The sequence below is a fragment of the Culex pipiens genome, chromosome 3 (assembly GCF_016801865.2).
Source record: "Culex pipiens pallens isolate TS chromosome 3, TS_CPP_V2, whole genome shotgun sequence".
NCBI classification, from domain to species: domain Eukaryota; kingdom Metazoa; phylum Arthropoda; class Insecta; order Diptera; family Culicidae; genus Culex; species Culex pipiens.
This window is the reverse complement of record NC_068939.1, coordinates 106967982-106989076: the sequence shown is the minus strand read 5'-3', so window position 1 is coordinate 106989076 and position 21095 is coordinate 106967982.

Below are 21095 nucleotides of genomic sequence, written 5' to 3'. Positions count from 1 at the left end.
CATGTTCCCCTGCACCTGTTCGCTGTTGTCCCACTCGCTCTAAGGTCCGTATTTCTCCAACAAACCGTCAATCAAGGGTCCCATCACCAACCGCATCTACCCGCTGGACGCATTCCAGAAGATTGGTCTAGTCGCACTAGACTCGGCGCGAGCGCGCCCGGAGACCGGTGGTCTCCCACGCAAAGCAAACAGTAATGCTTTTCTGTTTTTACACCGCCAGAAAAATCGTTCCATCCGTGCCCAAGGGGGCACACGCAAAGCTACGATCAACTCAGCAACCGAAAAACCTGCAGTAATTCGGCCGCTGGAGTCACCCTGCACCGGTCGTCGAACGCTTGGCCAGCCTTCCCGACGATCAACGCAGTCGAAGCATCGCACAAGTCCACGCACACACACCGTACGTCGCACGTACGCCGCTCATCCACCCACACTGTCCGCGCCAGGGCAGTAGCATCGGTGCCGGAGGCACCCGCGGAGGCCACGGTGGCCTCCGCTCCAGGCGAGTCTTTTTTTGTCCCTGATTTTCTTGTTAAAAAGCCGCCTATGTTTGTTCCCAGAGTTGCATCCGTCGTCGAGGACGACCATCCGAGGATCGAGAACGAGATTGCCGCCGTCAGAGACGCCCCACGGCAAGCAGCAGCCCTAAAATGCAGCGAGAGACGATTAAAAAAACCTGCAACTGACCTGCGAATGAAGAATTCGATCAGCAGCGATCGACAGCAGCAGCAGTAAACACCACGAGCAGCAGCAGAACGGCTAGGTCATCAGCTGATCGGCGAACAATGAGGATGCACCTATTGTGCCGAAGAATGATGCACCGCGATCGAAAGCGAAAGTGATAATTTTTCCTTGTTGCTCCATGTATATTTGTTTACATTTAATTTTTGTAAGTAGTTGTTAGGTGTGTTAGATGTTAGGTGTAGTATTAGTGTCATGGTCAGTAGGTTGGGTTTGAAAAGTCTTTCAAGGCGGCCGGGATGTAAAGAATTGGTAGAGGTAAGCAAAAGAGACGACTAATGATGTACTGTGGTACGCGCGGCTGGTGCTACCCCGCGCCGTACTAATTCTCGCCTGTTTAGGTGGCAGTTCTGAAGTCGCTCTTTCTCTCTAATTTTAAACTCTCTGTGGTCCCACTCTCACAAAATTAACCCTCCCAGCTTACTGCGATCGGTGGCGCGAAGATGCACCGATCTGATCCATGTATGTTACATGTAGTTTTTTGTTAGAGTAATCAGATCCCAATAAAGTGTCCGTTGGAGAAGTTCGGTCTGTTTGCGAGTGCAAAATAAAGTTTGTGTTTTACGAACTCCGCGGTGTTTGATTTCCTCCGGAACTCTCCAGAGTGATCCGGCCCCATCCGGTTCTGTACAACTTTAAATACTTTAAATACTTTAAATACTTTAAATACTTTAAATACTTTAAATACTTTAAATACTTTAAATACTTTAAATACATTAAATACTTTAAATACTTTAAATAATTTAAATACTTTAAATACTTTAAATACTTTAAATACTTTAAATACTTTAAATAATTTAAATACTTTAAATACTTTAAATACTTTAAATACTTTAAATACTTTAAATACTTTAAATACTTTAAGTACTTTAAATACTTTAAATACTTTAAATACTTTAAATACTTTAAATACTTTAAATACTTTAAATACTTTAAATACTTTAAATACTTTAAATACTTAAAATACTTTAAATACATTAAATACTTTAAATACTTTAAATACTTTAAATACTTTAAATACTTTAAATACTTTAAATACTTTAAATACTTTAAATACTTTAAATACTTTAAATACTTAAAATACTTAAAATACTTAAAATACTTAAAATACTTAAAATACTTGAAATACTTAAAATACTTAAAATACATTAAATACATTAAATACTTCAAATACATTAAATACTTTAAATACTTTAAATACTTTAAATACTTTAAATACTTTAAATACTTTAAATACTTTAAATACTTTAAATACTTTAAATACTTTAAATACTTTAAATACTTTAAATACTTTAAATACTTTAAATACTTTAAATACTTTAAATACTTTAAATACTTTAAATACTTTAAATACTTTAAATACTTTAAATACTTTAAATACTTTAAATACTTTAAATACTTTAAATACTTTAAATACTTTAAATACATTAAATACTTTAAATACTTTAAATACTTTAAATACTTTAAATACTTTAAATACTTTAAATACTTTAAATACTTTAAATACTTTAAATACTTTAAATACTTTAAATACTTTAAATACTTTAAATACTTTAAATACTTTAAATTCTTTAAATACTTTAAATACTTTAAATATATTAGATACTTTAAATTCTTCAAATACTTTAAATACTTTAAATACTTTAAATACTTTAAATACTTTAAATACTTTAAATACTTTAAATACTTTAAATACTTTAAATACTTTAAATACTTTAAATACTTTAAATACTTTAAATACTTTAAATACTTTAAATACTTTAAATACTTTAAATACTTTAAATACTTTAAATACTTTAAATACTTTAAATACTTTAAATACTTTAAATACTTTAAATACTTTAAATACTTTAAATACTTTAAAAACTTTAAATACTTTAAATATTTTAAATACTTTAAATACTTTAAATACTTTAAATACTTTAAATACTTTAAATACTTTAAATACTTTAAATACTTTAAATACTTTAAATACTTTAAATACTTTAAATACTTTAAATACTTTAAATACTTTAAATACTTTAAATACTTTAAATACTTTAAATACTTTAAATACTTTAAATACTTTAAATACTTTAAATACTTTAAATACTTTAAATACTTTAAATACTTTAAATACTTTAAATACTTTAAATACTTTAAATACTTTAAATACTTTAAATACTTTAAATACTTTAAATACTTTAAATACTTTAAATACTTTAAATACTTTAAATACTTTAAATAATTTAAATACTTTAAATACTTTAAATACTTTAAATACTTTAAATACTTTAAATACTTTAAATACTTTAAAAACTTTAAATACTTTAAATACTTTAAATACTTTAAATACTTTAAATACTTTAAATACTTTAAATACTTTAAATACTTCAAATACTTTAAATACTTTAAATACTTTAAATACTTTAAATACTTTAAATACTTTAAATACTTTAAATACTTTAAATACTTTAAATACTTTAAATACTTTAAATACTTTAAAAACTTTAAATACTTTAAATACTTTAAATACTTTAAATACTTTAAATACTTTAAATACTTCAAATACTTTAAATACTTTAAATACTTTTAATACTTTAAATACTATAAATACTTTAAATACTTTAAATACTTTAAATACTTTAAATACTTTAAATACTTTAAATACTTTAAATACTTTAAATACTTTAAATACTTTAAATACTTTAAATACTTTAAATACTTTAAATACTTTAAATACTTTAAATACTTTAAATACTTTAAATACTTTAAATACTTTAAATACTTTAAATACTTTAAATACTTTAAATACTTTAAATACTTTAAATACTTTAAATACTTTAAATACTTTAAATACTTTAAATACTTTAAATACTTTAAATACTTTAAATACTTTAAATACTTTAAATACTTTAAATACTTTAAATACTTTAAATACTTTAAATACTTTAAATACTTTAAATACTTCAAATACTTTAAATACTTTAAATACTTTTAATACTTTAAATACTTTAAATACTTTAAATACTTTAAATACTTTAAATACTTTAAATACTTTAAATACTTTAAATACTTTAAATACTTTAAATACTTTAAATACTTTAAATACTATAAATACTTTAAATACTTTAAATACTTTAAATACTTTAAATACTTTAAATACTTTAAATACTTTAAATACTTTAAATACTTTAAATACTTTAAATACTTTAAATACTTTAAATACTTTAAATACTTTTAATACTTTAAATACTTTAAATACTTTAAATACTTTAAATACTTTAAATACTTTAAATACTTTAAATACTTTAAATACTTTAAATACTTTAAATACTTTAAATACTTTAAATACTTTAAATACTTTAAATACTTTAAATACTTTAAATACTTTAAATACTTTAAATACTTTAAATACTTTAAATACTTTAAATACTTTAAATACTTTAAATACTTTAATTACTTTAAATACTTTAAATACTTTAAATACTTTAAATACTTTAAATACTTTAAATACTTTAAATACTTTAAATACTTTAAATACTTAAATACTTTAAATACTTTAAATACTTTAAATACTTTAAATACTTTAAATACTTTAAATACTTTAAATACTTTAAATACTTTAAATACTTTAAATACTTTAAATACTTTAAATACTTTAAATACTTTAAATACTTTAAATACTTTAAATACTTTAAATACTTTAAATACTTTAAATACTTTAAATACTTTAAATACTTTAAATACTTTAAATACTTTAAATACTTTAAATACTTTAAATACTTTAAATACTTTAAATACTTTAAATACTTTAAATACTTTAAATACTTTAAATACTTTAAATACTTTAAATACTTTAAATACTTTAAATACTTTAAATACTTTAAATACTTTAAATACTTTAAATACTTTAAATACTTTAAATACTTTAAATACTTTAAATACTTTAAATACTTTAAATACTTTAAATACTTTAAATACTTTAAATACTTTAAATACTTTAAATACTTTAAATACTTTAAATACTTTAAATACTTTAAATACTTTAAATACTTTAAATACTTTAAATACTTTAAATACTTGAAATACTTTAAATACTTTAAATACTTTAAATACTTTAAATACTTTAAATACTTTAAATACTTTAAATACTTTAAATACTTTAAATACTTTAAATACTTTAAATACTTTAAATACTTTAAATACTTTAAATACTTAAATACTTTAAATACTTTAAATACTTTAAATACTTTAAATACTTTAAATACTTTAAATACTTTAAATACTTTAAATACTTTAAATACTTTAAATACTTTAAATACTTTAAATACTTTAAATACTTTAAATACTTTAAATACTTTAAATACTTTAAATACTTTAAATACTTTAAATACTTTAAATACTTTAAATACTTTAAATACTTTAAATACTTTAAATACTATAAATACTTTAAATACTTTAAATACTTTAAATACTTTAAATACTTTAAATACTTTAAATACTTTAAATACTTTAAATACTTTAAATACTTTAAATACTTGAAATACTTTAAATACTTTAAATACTTTAAATACTTTAAATACTTTAAATACTTTAAATACTTTAAATACTTTAAATACTTTAAATACTTTAAATACTTTAAATACTTTAAATACTTTAAATACTTTAAATACTTTAAATACTTTAAATACTTTAAATACTTTAAATACTTTAAATACTTTAAATACTTTAAATACTTTAAATACTTTAAATACTTTAAATACTTTAAATACTTTAAATACTATAAATACTTTAAATACTTTAAATACTTTAAATACTTTAAATACTTTAAATACTTTAAATACTTTAAATACTTTAAATACTTTAAATACTTTAAATACTTTAAATACTTTAAATACTTTAAATACTTTAAATACTTTAAATACTATAAATACTTTAAATACTTTAAATACTTTAAATACTTTAAATACTTTAAATACTTTAAATACTTTAAATACTTTAAATACTTTAAATACTTTAAATACTTTAAATACTTTAAATACTTTAAATACTTTAAATACTTTAAATACTTTAAATACTTTAAATACTTTAAATACTTTAAATACTTAAAATACTTAAAATACTTTAAATACTTAAAATACTTAAAATACTTAAAATACTTAAAATACTTAAAATACTTAAAATACTTAAAATACTTAAAATACTTAAAAAACTTAAAATACTTAAAATACTTAAAATACTTTAAATACTTGAAATACTTAAAATACTTAAAATACTTTAAATACTTCAAATACTTTAAATACTTTTAATACTTTTAATACTTTAAATACTATAAATACTTTAAATACTTTAAATACTTTAAATACTTTAAATACTTTAAATACTTTAAATACTTTAAATACTTTAAATACTTTAAATACTTTAAATACTATAAATACTTTAAATACTTTAAATACTTTAAATACTTTAAATACTTTAAATACTTTAAATACTTTAAATACTTTAAATACTTTAAATACTTTAAATACTTTAAATACTTTAAATACTTTAAATACTTTAAATACTTTAAATACTATAAATACTTTAAATACTTTAAATACTTTAAATACTTTAAATACTTTAAATACTTTAAATACTTTAAATACTTTAAATACTTTAAATACTTTAAATACTTTAAATACTTTAAATACTTTAAATACTTTAAATACTTTAAATACTTTAAATACTTTAAATACTTTAAATACTTTAAATACTTTAAATACTTTAAATACTTTAAATACTTTAAATACTTTAAATACTTTAAATACTTTAAATACTTTAAATACTTTAAATACTTTAAATACTTTAAATACTTTAAATACTTTAAATACTTTAAATACTTTAAATACTTTAAATACTTTAAATACTTTAAATACTTTAAATACTTTAAATACTTTAAATACTTTAAATACTTTAAATACTTTAAATACTTTAAATACTTTAAATACTTTAAATACTTTAAATACTTTAAATACTTTAAATACTTTAAATACTTTAAATACTTTAAATACTTTAAATACTTTAAATACTTTAAATACTTTAAATACTTTAAATACTTTAAATACTTTAAATACTTTAAATACTTTAAATACTTTAAATACTTTAAATACTTTAAATACTTTAAATACTTTAAATACTTTAAATACTTTAAATACTTTAAATACTTTAAATACTTTAAATACTTTAAATACTTTAAATACTTTAAATACTTTAAATACTTTAAATACTTTAAATACTTTAAATACTTTAAATACTTTAAATACTTTAAATACTTTAAATACTTTAAATACTTTAAATACTTTAAATACTTTAAATACTTTAAATACTTTAAATACTTTAAATACTTTAAATACTTTAAATACTTTAAATACTTTAAATACTTCAAATACTTTAAATACTTTAAATACTTTAAATACTTTAAATACTTTAAATACTTTAAATACTTTAAATACTTTAAATACTTTAAATACTTTAAATACTTTAAATACTTTAAATACTTTAAATACTTAAAATACTTAAAATACTTAAAATACTTAAAATACTTAAAATACTTAAAATACTTAAAATACTTAAAATACTTAAAATACTTAAAATACTTAAAATACTTAAAATACTTAAAATACTTAAAATACTTAAAATACTTAAAATACTTAAAATACTTAAAATACTTAAAATACTTAAAATACTTAAAATACTTAAAATACTTAAAATACTTAAAATACTTAAAATACTTAAAATACTTAAAATACTTAAAATACTTAAAATACTTAAAATACTTAAAATACTTAAAATACTTAAAATACTTAAAATGCTTAAAATACTTAAAATACTTAAAATACTTAAAATACTTAAAATACTTAAAATACTTAAAATACTTAAAATACTTAAAATACTTAAAATACTTAAAATACTTAAAATACTTAAAATACTTAAAATACTTAAAATACTTAAAATACTTAAAATACTTAAAATACTTTAAATACTTGAAATACTTGAAATACTTAAAATACTTAAAATACTTAAAAAACTTGAAATACTTAAAATTCTTAAAATACTTAAAATACTTTAAATATTTAAAATACTTAAAATACTTAAAATACTTAAAATACTTAAAATACTTAAAATACTTAAAATACTTAAAATACTTAAAATACTTAAAATACTTTAAATACTTAAAATACTTAAAATACTCAAAATACTTAAAATACTTAAAATACTTAAAATACTTAAAATACTTAAAATACTTAAAATACTTAAAATACTTAAAATACTTGAAATACTTGAAATACTTGAAAAACTTAAAATAATTAAAATACTTAAAATACTTAAAATACTTAAAATACTTAAAATACTTAAAATACTTAAAATACTTAAAATACCTAAAATACTTAAAATACTTAAAATACTGAAAATACTTAAAATTATTTAAATTCTTTAAATACTTTAAATATGTTAAAAACTTAAAAATACTTAAAATATTTCAAGTTCTTGAAATATTAAAATACCTATAAAAAATTAATTGCTTAAAATTATTTAAAAGCTTAACAAACTTTAAACACTTCAATTATTTCAAATACTTGAAATACTTGAAAACTTTAAAAACATTTAATATTAAAATACCTGAACAAATGAATATACTTAAAAAATAAATATTTCAAATACTTAAAATATTTTTAATACTTACAATATTAAAATACCTGGAAAAAATTAAATGCTTAAAATTATTTCAACACTCAACAAACTCTAAACACTTGAAATATTTAAAATACTTGAAATACTTAGATACTTTTAAAAGTCACAATATTAACATACCTGTTAAATTAAAAAATTCCTAAATTCATTAGCATACTTAACATACCTAAAAATAATAATATTTCAAAAAACTTAAAAGTCTTTACAAAATTAAAGTACCTAAGAAAATTGAAATGCTGAAAATTATTAAAATACGTTATTAACTTCAAATACTTTAAATATGTTAAATACTTTAAAATAATATGCTTACAATATTAAAATCATTAAAATTATTAACATACTTTACCTATGTCCCCATTTCTAGCTCAAAACAAAGCACCGAAATGTCACTCAGCGCATCCACGAGAACCGATAAAAAAAACGGGATTTTTTCGTTTCCAAAACCAAAACAAACCTCACTGTCTGTCACACGCGTAGAATGCTCCGGCAATTGACAGAAAACCGAGATCCCTACGAGTCCACGACCAAGAAACTGTCACACGCGGAGATAAAACACGGGAACTGTCTTATGGACCATGTTCCCCTTGATTCGACAATCGAAACAAACCGGGAACTGTTCTGTCTCTTACCTTGTTACTCCTCCTGCCGCTCGGCCCTCCTTCTGCCGCCTGGTCCTCCTCCCGCGCTCGTTCCTCCTCCTGCCACTCGGTCCTACTCTTGCTGCTCGGTCCTCCTCCTGCCGCCCGGTCCTCCTCCCGCGCTCGGTTCTCCTACTGCCACTCGGTCCTCCTCCTGCAGCTCGGTCCTCTTCCTGCTAGCCCTTGGCTCCGTTGCCATTTCCAACGGAACGGCCGCAGATCTTTTCCCGGTTCCGGTGGACAGCACCTCCAAATCCCGGGTCCGCAAATCACGGTCACTTTTACCGGCAAACACAACAGGACGCGACAAGTCACAACGCGATTGACTTCGTGGCAAATAAACACGCGGCTGAACTGGCAAGCGAAAAACAAACTTGACAGTTCGAACGAAACTGTTCTTGATTGATCAAGATCACTCATCATAAACATGGATACAAATTCATAAACCCATGAATGTTATGCACGAATTCATGCATTTTATTCATGAAAACATGTAAACTTTCATGAAATCATGAAAAATATGATTCATAAATTCGCGAATAAAATTTTACGACGTAAAATTTACGCATGCATAAATAATCGTAAAATCATGAATATTTTTCATGAATTCATGAAGTTTAGTCATAACTTCATGAAAATCAGTCATGAAATCATGAATAGTGATATGCATGATTTCATGAAGGAAAATTCATGAATATTCGTAAAAATATTTTTGCCATGAATTAAATTCATAAATTCGTGCATTTTTATGCACGATTTCATGAATAAAATTCATGAAATCATGAAAGGTATCACGAAATCATGCACAAAATTATTCACGAATTCATGAATCGAAATTCACGATTTCTCGCACACTTTTTTTTCCGTGTAGTTCTGTTATCTCGTAGACCATAAAATATCCCCACCGAGAAGCATTATTCATGTTGCCCATCCTGCCCACACTCTAAATATATGTTATACTAGCCTGTCCCATTTTGAGGTCATGTCGAGGAATTTCAGGTGCTCACTTCTTAAATGATAGATTATGATGTTAGGAACAATGTTTTCTTAGACAAGAAAAAATAATAAAATACTTTCTCGCACCCCCTAGTCGATTTACTGAAAAAAGTCACTTTTTTGAACAAATTTTCTAAAATCGCTTGGAATCAATACAAAAACTGTTTCGATCAGGTGTGTATTATCTTCAAACGATAGGTTTTTGTCCATAGATTAAGATGCACTATCAATATTGGACCAAAATTTAAGTTTTTGGACTCTCCCAGGCGGATTTGTGTCGAAAAAATCGCATTTTTTCGAAACTTTTTTCAGAAATGATCATTTAATTTAGGGTAGCCTATTTTTCCCAGTGAAACCAATACATGCAGCTTGTAGGAAATTTCATGGCAAACATTTTTCCCTCTAAGAAAATGCAATTTCGACACTCCAGAGCCGAGATATTTGAGTTTTAGTGAGGAAAAAAGTGCCAATTTTCAAAATTTCTCAGAATTCAGAAGCAAGGCCTACTAATTACACGATGTAGCAAGCATATGTCTCAAAAGTCAGGGTATGCTTTTTTATAGTAATTTTGGCCGCTGAATCCGAATCTGAAATCAAATTTCGTGTAAACAGTGATGTTTTGGAGCTACACCTTTTTGGAATGTTATTTGCGTGTTTTAGAGGCAGTTTTTGTAAATATTGCTCGGTTTGTTCTAGAGGTCGTATCGAGGTGCTCCGATTTGGATGAAACTTTCAGCATTTGTTTGTCTATACATGAGATTAACTCATGCCAAATATGAGCCCTCTACGAAAAAGGGAAGTGGGGTAAAACGGGCATTGAAGTTTGAGGTCCAAAAAATATAAAAAAATCTTAAAATTGCTCGCATTTCCGTAAAACTTCATCAATTCCAACTCTCTTAGATGCATTCGAAAGGTATTTTGAAGCACTTCAAAACGAGCCATAGACATCCAGGATTGGCATTGAAGTTTGAATTTTCCGAGGATTTCGAATATGACAAAAGTGAGACTAAAAAGTGCCGCTATGGATGCAGGACAATAACTAACGTTGTAAAATGTTTGTTATAGAAAAATCGAAAAACTATGAGAAAAACTGCATTGGCCAAAAAGTTATTCCCGTAGGCTTATAGTCTATGAAATTACCAATCTTTTAACCTATGGGAGTATGGATGTTGGAGGCTGTTGCAAAAAGATATTGAGGTATAAAAAAAAAACATTTTTAACAGTAATTTGCAAAAGCTATGAGAAAAAGTTAAACCAATCCTGGATGTCTATGGCTCATTTTGAAGTGCTTCAAAAGACCTTTTGAATGCATCTAAGAGAGTTGGAATTGATGAAGTTTTACTAAAATGCGAGCAATTTTAAGATTTTTTTATATTTTTTGGACCTCAAACTTCAATGCCCGTTTTACCCCACTTCCCTTTTTCGTAGAGGGCTCATATTTGGCATGAGTTAATCTCATGTATAGACAAACAAATGCTGAAAGTTTCATCCAAATCGGAGCACCTCGATACGACCTCTAGAACAAACCGAGCAATATTTACAAAAACTGCCTCTTAAACACGCAAATAATATTCCAAAAGGGTGTAGCTCCAAAACATCACTGTTTACACGAAATTTGATTTCAGATTCGGATTCAGCGGCCAAAATTACTATAAAAAAGCATACCCTGACTTTTGAGACATATGCTTGCTACATCGTGTAATTAGTAGGCCTTGCTTCTGAATTCTGAGAAATTTTGAAAATTGGCACTTTTTTCCTCACTAAAACTCAAATATCTCGGCTCTGGAGTGTCGAAATTGCATTTTCTTAGAGGGAAAAATGTTTGCCATGAAATTTCCTACAAGCTGCATGTATTGGTTTCACTGGGAAAAATAGGCTACCCTAAATTAAATGATCATTTCTGAAAAAAGTTTCGAAAAAATGCGATTTTTTCGACACAAATCCGCCTGGGAGAGTCCAAAAACTTAAATTTTGGTCCAATATTGATAGTGCATCTTAATCTATGGACAAAAACCTATCGTTTGAAGATAATACACACCTGATCGAAACAGTTTTTGTATTGATTCCAAGCGATTTTAGAAAATTTGTTCAAAAAAGTGACTTTTTTCAGTAAATCGACTAGGGGGTGCGAGAAAGTATTTTATTATTTTTTCTTGTCTAAGAAAACATTGTTCCTAACATCATAATCTATCATTTAAGAAGTGAGCACCTGAAATTCCTCGACATGACCTCAAAATGGGACAGGCTAATGTTATACCTTCTGCAGGAGAACGTTGATGGTCTCCGGAGCAGCATGAAGGTTGGCAGATTATTTTGTAAGGATGCTGTGTGGAGCACCTTGATCGGACGTTTAATGCTCTTCTAGTAATTACAAAGCATAAATCAGGTGAATGACAAAATCAATAACGATTAAGTGGCAAATAAAAAGTTTCCAGAGATTAAGGGACACTTTGAACGAGTCTAGCAAGTGTTGCACTAATCTAATGGGTGATTTGTGCATTTTGGGATGCGAGTTTATTGAGCTTGATATTTTATGTTACGTCGAACAACTCACTGGGAGTTGCGTGTACTTTGACTTGTGTTAGAGAGGGGGAGAAGGTTAGGAGCTTCCCATGCATCCTTTGTGATTCTGCCTTTACTCAAGGTTTACACATCAGAATCGACAAAATCATTTTTTGAAAAAAGTTCATCAGTTGAGAAAAGTTCATCCGTGTGCTCAGATTCTGACAAATGGAAGATTTCCGTTTGAACGAATTTAAAAACTCTTCCGCATCATATTCTTATGAATCTTGGCGCTCGAGATTGAAATCACTAACATAGACATCTCTACCTAACGTCAAAATCTCACGTTTCCGGCATTTTCTCAAGATAAGCCAGGAACAGATGGTTTGTATGCTAAAGCCATGCTGAGGGAGCAAACGTCACCTCACGTCACCGGTCCTTCGTTCAACGAGATCAAATCTTTGTCAGCTCAGCTCAGCTGTAACATGGTAGCTAGAACAGAATTTGCTCACTCAATGTAAACATGGCAGGATAAGAGGAAAACGTGATATGCTGCACAGGTACCGCATCAAGCCGAACAGGAAAAGTAAATTACCGTCGGTTTATGGCTTGATTTGGACGGAGTGCTTTCCATAGCCTTGGAAACGCTTTTATCCAAATCCGAAGTTTTCTCTTTTGATAGCCAATTAACTAAGACGTGTTCAGTGTAATCTTAAATCTTGGTTACAGAGAGCTTCAAACCTATATTAAGGCTGCCGACCTCAAATTAGACTAATTTAGGTTGCAGTATCCATGACGAATCGTTGATTATCCCTTCGCCCGAGCATGGATAGATTCACAAAATAAACAAAATTTACATTCTACTCAGATCGAGTCGTCGTAATGCGAAAATCCTATTTGACCTACATTAATAAATCGCATTCATTCCGAGAGGAATCCCCAGTTGTCAACGGGCCCTAACCCACCAGGGATTCTGCGTGTACATTAGGGTAATTTCCGCCTAGCTACTTTGCGTCACCCCACTTTGGGAAAAACTCGTCAAGAATACAAATGTAATTACACTCCGAAGCAGCAGTGGTGATGGCTTTCCCGGAAGTAGCGCGCAAATCTTACCCTGTGATGGATGCTGACTTCACTGCCTGTGGGAGAAGGGAACTTTGAATTTGTTTAGGCCACACGGACCGGATGAACAAAAACCCTCTGAATTATTTGGACCTGGTTAGCTTGGCCCCCAACAGGAAAGGTATGTATGCGTTGATGATTAAGGGGTGAAAAAAAAATGAAAATTTAATTATGGCATTTGATACTCTGGGGACAAAGTTGAAAACAAAGGGGGATACTCAACGGAAAGTTGACATCGTGTGTCAACGTAATAATCTACTTTGGGGAGCAAATGTTTGCCAAAAGTAAATACGGACAGGCAGGTCTGACTTGTAAATGATTGTCTGTGCTTTTAGATAATCTTTATAGTATGATGCAAAATGTAATTGCCGGTAAAATGAACGAGGGCTACTCCCCTTGTATGTGTTTTTTAATGTTATTTCTCACCTATTTAAATTTGCTCAGCATTCATGCAAGGGTTTTTTGTGAGAATAGAATAAAACCTGGAATTTTTATCAAATTTTTTTTTTTGGCATTTTCGGTGTTTTTGAAACAGGCCTGTGTCAGGGATATTCAAAAACACTCAAAAAGCAAAAAAAAATGTTTAGTTGATTAAACCTTTGCTGAGCATTCTTTTTTTAATTGTTCAATACATTGGCGTTTTTCTTCCAGATGTCATTAATTGCAATTCTAATCCAACCACATTCAAGATTATTTCAGAATCAGTAACTAAAGCGACACCACAATTGACATAGAAGAAAAATCTCACAAAAGCGACAAGATAGGTTGGATGCGGAACTCCCATGAGTTTGGGGTGACAGTGGGCGTTGATGAATGTGAATAAAATTATTATTTATTTTCATTTATTCCTCAAAAAACAAAATTAATTGGTTAAATTCACTTGGTTCTGTTCGGTGTCACCGAACAGAACCAGGCGAATTTAACCAATTCAAAATTCCACGGTGATTACAACCAAATCAATATAAAAAACAAAGGCAGTTTCAGGCAGAATGCTGTTTGCCATATTTAGACAGCTTTTTTGACACGTGCGTTGGGGTTTGATGCAAAACGTGACGGTATTCGGCAAAAAGTATCCGAAGAAATTTTTTAAACACACCAAAAAGGGGGAATCCAAAATGTGGGCTAACTCCCTGCTCGCATCTCAACCTGTCGACAGGAAATGTAAATTGTAAAGGCATTCAAACATTTCGCATCATGTCAATAGTTCAGCATTCTTTTCTGATGGACCAGTTTTTGCTCACGTTAACCACATTTAGCAAATGTACTCATTTTTTGGCAGAGTGCCACGTGGAAGTCAAAAAAAAGAAAGAAAGTAGGAAAATTCACTTTCGTAGCAAAGTTCATCATGGCATTGTTCGCAAGTACCATGTGTTGCTCTTTGGGTTTTATAGCGATGAAAAAGAGAGCGATGCTTCCTGTTTACAAATTGCGTTATGTTCGTTGAAAGCTTGCAGTTGGCACCAAAGCGTCGCGACGCCTGGTCGGGGAAAATGTGACTACCACCTGGAAGTGAGTACATAAATGCCCACACTCTCCTCTTGTGCTCTCTGATTCACAGAAAAAAAAGTTTTTCTATTATCTGCATATGTTTTCCACGTTGATGGTTTCAAGCAAAAACATCAAACATGCACATGAGACCCCAAAAGGATTGATTTGAGATTTATGCCAAAGTCCTCCCCAATTTACGGAAGTAAACCACGTGTACAAACATGGGTCACTCCCACCCACTCTCTTCATATCTATCGAACGAGGGGAGTACAGCAATCACATACACACACACGCTGATGGAAGAGGGGAAAGTTTGGTCCAAAATGTCATTCACCCGTGGATCTAATTTTCTTTTTGCATCTAGTTTTGGCTTCCGTTTCGTTCCACCGGAAGTCTGTCGCAGTGTCCCTCGGCAGTGTAATCGAATTTTTCGGCAATCTTATTTCCAACCCACATGAATATTTGAGGGAAGAAAAATGAATAAATAAATGAAATTACTACGACAAGGGGAGATAAGTTTCGTTTCAGGTGCGTGATGGAATTAGGTTTTTGGTCAGCTTGCTAGTTGGAAAAGTTTACTCTAATATCTACTGCAGCAACTGTCATATTAAACTTTGTGATATAAAATTATAATTTTATTTTGATCTTCGCTGAGAAAAGAAAAAATGGCTAAACTAAAGCGTTTGCCCACTATGAAGTTGCAGCTTATGATTTTTTTTAAGGGGAACTCATTGGGTTAAACTTCCAAATAATACACTCTACCAAATAATATTTACACACTTATTTCAAATAAAGTTTAGTTTTTTCACTATATATGCTATCATTTTTTCTTTACAATTAAGAGAACCTTAAACATTGTATTTACTTTTATGAAATCAAAATTTGAAAATCTTGATGTTATTATTTATCTCGAATACAAAAAAATAATCATTAAAGACAGATTCAAAATCAGCTAGACGAAATAATGTCAACAGTCGACATTGGCCCATCAACTTAAAAATCGAAATTAAAATGTCATCAGCTCGACTGAATGCTCATTTGTTCCAACACTCCTTCAAAATCAACACTGTATTTTTCTGACAACATCAACGTCAATTTTTCACAGCAAAAACAAATCAGTGAAACCAAACTCGTATCTGATGATAGCATAAGCGATAGCCTCAACCTTCATTTTCTTCTATTTTGTACACAAAAATACATGCCTTCTGGCTCTTTTCTGCATTTTGTTTTTGCCACATGAGCCAGCCTACGGAAAGAAAATGAAATATTAAAAATGTATTAGAACTTCCGTCTTGCAGCCAGTTCGATACCAGCCCATATAAGTCTTCCAAGCGTCACGAATAAAGCTTGGAAAAGATAAAACTCTAAAGTTATCCTAATAAAAATAAACCTTGAAATTGGATTTCGTAAAATAAAAATCACGCCATTTTGAACAACTACAGCATTTTTTTTTTAATTCTAGGACATAAAAAAAAACAAAAGACCCTTGAAATTTAAACACTTTTCATGCACTCACAAAAAGTCTGCACCTGTGAGAAATAATTGTGACGTGTGGCAAGATAGTATGATCACGGCGATATAATATACTCAAGATCTCAACGGAAAAAAATTACAACAGCCGGCTAGACGAGGTGCCAAATGAAACGAAAAATAACTTCTGCGTTCATCCAAGCCATCATCTACATAAAAACACATCGTCGTTCATGGTTCACCAAAGAAAACGTACTTTGCCAGGACGATGCTCAAGGAGATGATTCCATTTTCATCAGCATAGTATGTTATGCATAAGTAACAGCATAGTTTTTTTCATCCTTGAAATCAACACTTCGACGCGATCGTGCTATCTTGTCGTATAACGCTTTTTGACGTTCCGAGAAAAAAACACTCTTTAATGAATGAACAAAAATTACAGCTTCAATAAACCAAATTTCCAGTTTTTGCTTTTTGGGTGTTTTTGAAACCGCCTTGAGTCAGGGGTATTAACTCGAAGACGGTGTAGTAAAAAAAACACCTACAAAGCAAAAACTGAAAATTTGGATTATTGGACCTTTTCAAAAAAAAACTCCAGACCTGACCTTTGTGCATTGTCTTAAAATTTGGTTGAACTTGGTTGCCGGAATTCCGAGTTATACTCAAAAATGTTAACAGTAAACGTGCACGCAAGATTGACAAAACGGCATCTTCAGGGTGTGATTCCACAATCTGATAGGAACCACATTTTATATGATGTGTGACAACATTGCAGGATTGAAATCGAATTTTGAGGATCTGTGAAGATCAAAGGGTGAGACATTGAAAGCTGCACAAAGTTCCTAACTCAATTTTGGTTCAGAATCGACGTGTAACACGAAATCACGATCACAGCCACGTAATGTTGTTGTTGAAAAATCTGGAGAATCTTGCTTTATGACCGGACTGCAATGGACGAAATATCTTTTAATTCAATATTTCTCAAAACATAGATTGAACCAAACCCATGGCAAGAGTTCTACAAAAGCTCTTCGGAAAGCCACAGCATGGCAGTTCTGGTCGTGGCAGAATTAAATTATATTCAAAACATCTTCAAGAGTTTGAAAGAACACTTTAAGCGAGTTTTATTGTACCGCGGTCCGAACTGCTATGCTTTAGCTATCTTGATGAGCTCCTGTAGAACTCGTGAAACTTTTTGTTACTTGGGAATGCCACCTTGCCAATTTACCTTACAGCAATTGCTTATCCTCTTCAAACCTCTCGCCTTCTTCTTGCTGATGATGAACGTTTGTCCAAATGTTACAGAAAAGAGAACATAATTTTCCACTCGGTTTAATTTCCGCAACACCGCTGTTCAACATTACTGCCACCCCAACCACCCACGCTGCGACCACATTGGCAGCAGGGAAATTAAAGGCGCTAAAGAAAACATTAAGATGTTTAGGAGGCAATAAAAAGGCGCGCACAGTTGGCGGAGGCTCTCTTTCGGTGAGCGTGGTGGTTGAACATCTGTTAACCTCCTGGCAGAAGGATGCTGATTTGTGACTGCGATTGCTTGGAAGCATATTTTAATTACTGTTGCAGGGGAGGATTTTCTGGCGAAGACATGTGCAACCACAAATGTTATAACCGCAATAAAATAGGTTTAGCAATATAACTTATAAAAAGTATAAGAAAATATAAAACATGGGTTTCGTTTTATACCATTACTGGAGTAAGGGCAACTCTATTTACCCCTACAAAACAATTATTACATCTGCACTCATACAATCTTTTATCGTTTGGAAAAATCAGGTATTAAAATTTAAATTACTTATGTAATTGACAAATTTTCTCTGGATAACCACCCAATCCTTAATCGTTTCCAAATAATTACACACACACGGCCCCAATTGACCCATATTAGTGAAATTACTTTATTGTCCAAACACTCCAGGCAACTAATAAGAAATGAGCCTCGATAAATGAGAGATTTTGGTCACCATTGCCGGAGCACGAACCGTCTTCTTTTGCTGTCTTGGCGAGGTTGGCCGACTTTGGTCACATTAGAAGAGAAACACGTTCAGGATACAAATCTAATTACGGCCGGCGGGGGGTGCACCATCCTAAACCGATGTTGTTGGCAACACATGAAGGGGAGCTTCTTGCTGTGAGGCAAGAGAGGGAGGTACAATGATGACAGTTTCGTTGATAACTTTGGTTCGGTTGGAGACAAGCCTGAACGTAAAAAAAAAGTTCTTCTTCATTCGAATTACTTCCGAAACAGCAGGCAGACCCATCCGAGAAGGTAAGGACAAGACGGGGGACGAAGGAGCGCACGTGGAGCTTTCCATCGTCTTCGGGGGGTAAACAAAATAGAAAATTTAATTATGATTCTCCGGAGGGATATGCTTGTCAAGTCGACCCAGGAGCATGCCCGGAGAGTGTAATGAAATTGACATTAGAAGCTGGATGATCCCTGGAAATTGCTGAACGAACGACAGACGGTTGCAAAACTTGAAGTTAACGAAGCCATTGCGGCAGTAAATAGAACATACCGGAAGATGTATCCGGCAAAACTTTCCATCTGGTGGCATTCACCTGTCACCGTCGTCTCAGGTAATATAAGACGTGCATGATAAAATGAGGCAAACTTTTTCGTGAATGCAATTACAACCGGTTTCAGACGACGATAGACACCGGCCGGCTTTTTGTCTACGGTAAGTGCATCTATTTTGGACTTATGATTTAACAAAAATGTACCAGCTCTTTCATGAACTTTGTGAGACAAACAAGCTTCAGATGTTGAATGGTCTCTGGCATCTCTGCAACAACCAATGAATGGATTAATAATACGGGTACCGTCATCTGGGGTAAATCGGGACACATGACCCGAATTTGGACACCTGTTTTAGCAATATTGCAGCCTAATATTTTGATATTTTTGAGTGTTTCCTGATAGGCCAGATTCAGAGCAACCAAATGTGTACATCCAGTTCCAAATTAGAAACTTTCAACTGCTCTTAAACGTGCTGTTCCTTTACAGACTGTTGTCCCAATTCGCCCCAGATGACGGTAACCTCCCTGCTAAGATAAATTTCCCCCCGGTCTGCTCAGACTGATGACATTTTGAGCTGGACACGTAGGAATCATAAAATTATTTTTGTAATCTTGCCAGAATGTGGTCGTTAATTGTCCCTCCTAGGTGGAAAACATAACCAAGAATCAGTGAAGGTGGTGTACGCTTATTTTGCACGTGCTTCTCCAAAAAAAGATACATCTGGTCGGTAATAAAGCTTGCCAAGTGTTCTGTTTGCAGCTCGTAAATACGATGTAACATTCTTCTCCTGGCTGGTTGATGCAATGTCTACGAAACCGTATCACGTTTTCCTATTATCCAGCAAAGGTTGCCAGCAGCGAAAACGTGGCAATTTCACCCATCTGGATCCTCATCAGATCCGCAGGTTCCTCCCTGTGGAAACATCTAGTCAGGTTGTTTGTTGATGGATAAAGCAGGATTCCAAACGACCTAGATTCACTGTGGCATGCATGCCTAGGTTAGCAAATATTCACCACATGGAATCCAACATGAGCAAAACATACGCATCAGTGAAATAAACTAACACAGGTAAGTACTTAATTTCCACCAGGTTATGTTCAATGAAAAGTCGAGGGCATTAGTTAAAATAGTGAACGAGCTTCGAGGAAAACGTCATCACGTGAATAAGCCTACGTTTTCAATTTGTAAGCTCCGGTCCCGGTACTTTTCAGTGGTTTTTCCCCTCAGCGGGAATTGGGACAGATTTATTTAATTTTTACAGGAATATCTGGAAGATAGTTGTTAAAATTAAATAACAGTGGACTTTATGTCGAAAAATACCATTTTGTTTTGAAGTCAGATTATAATAAATAAGCAAAGTTGTGCAAAGAATACTCACAAAGATGTCTAATAGCCCGGGTCAAAAAAAATAAAATTGCTCAAATCAAAAAGTATATGAGATTGCCCGAAAGAGTACTCAAAATGGAACCTCCAGCCCAAATTTCAGCCCATTTGGTTGAAAATTGGCTTGCCTTGAGCAGAACAAGTTAAAATGGGAATTAACCCGTAAAACTTGAGCAATTGGGTGCATTGCTCTGTACAAGTCTTTCGTTGAAATTTAAAGACTTTTGCATACCATGGGGTCCAAGGGGATGGCCTGGGAAACAATTCCTATGAAGGGTACAAGATGATCCGTGGTCTCTAATCTTGCCTAGAAGCAAATTAATTCCGGAGTTTACGAAATTCTCATGGTCCCAGCAAAATGTACAGTGATAAATCAAAGCACACTGAGAAGGCTGAGTTTAAAAAGATATTTGAAGTTTATAAAGTGTTTTTGCACAAATATCTGACTAAATAAAATGTTATAACATTGACAGAACCTCTTTTAAAGCCACTTTTTTTTTTTTGCA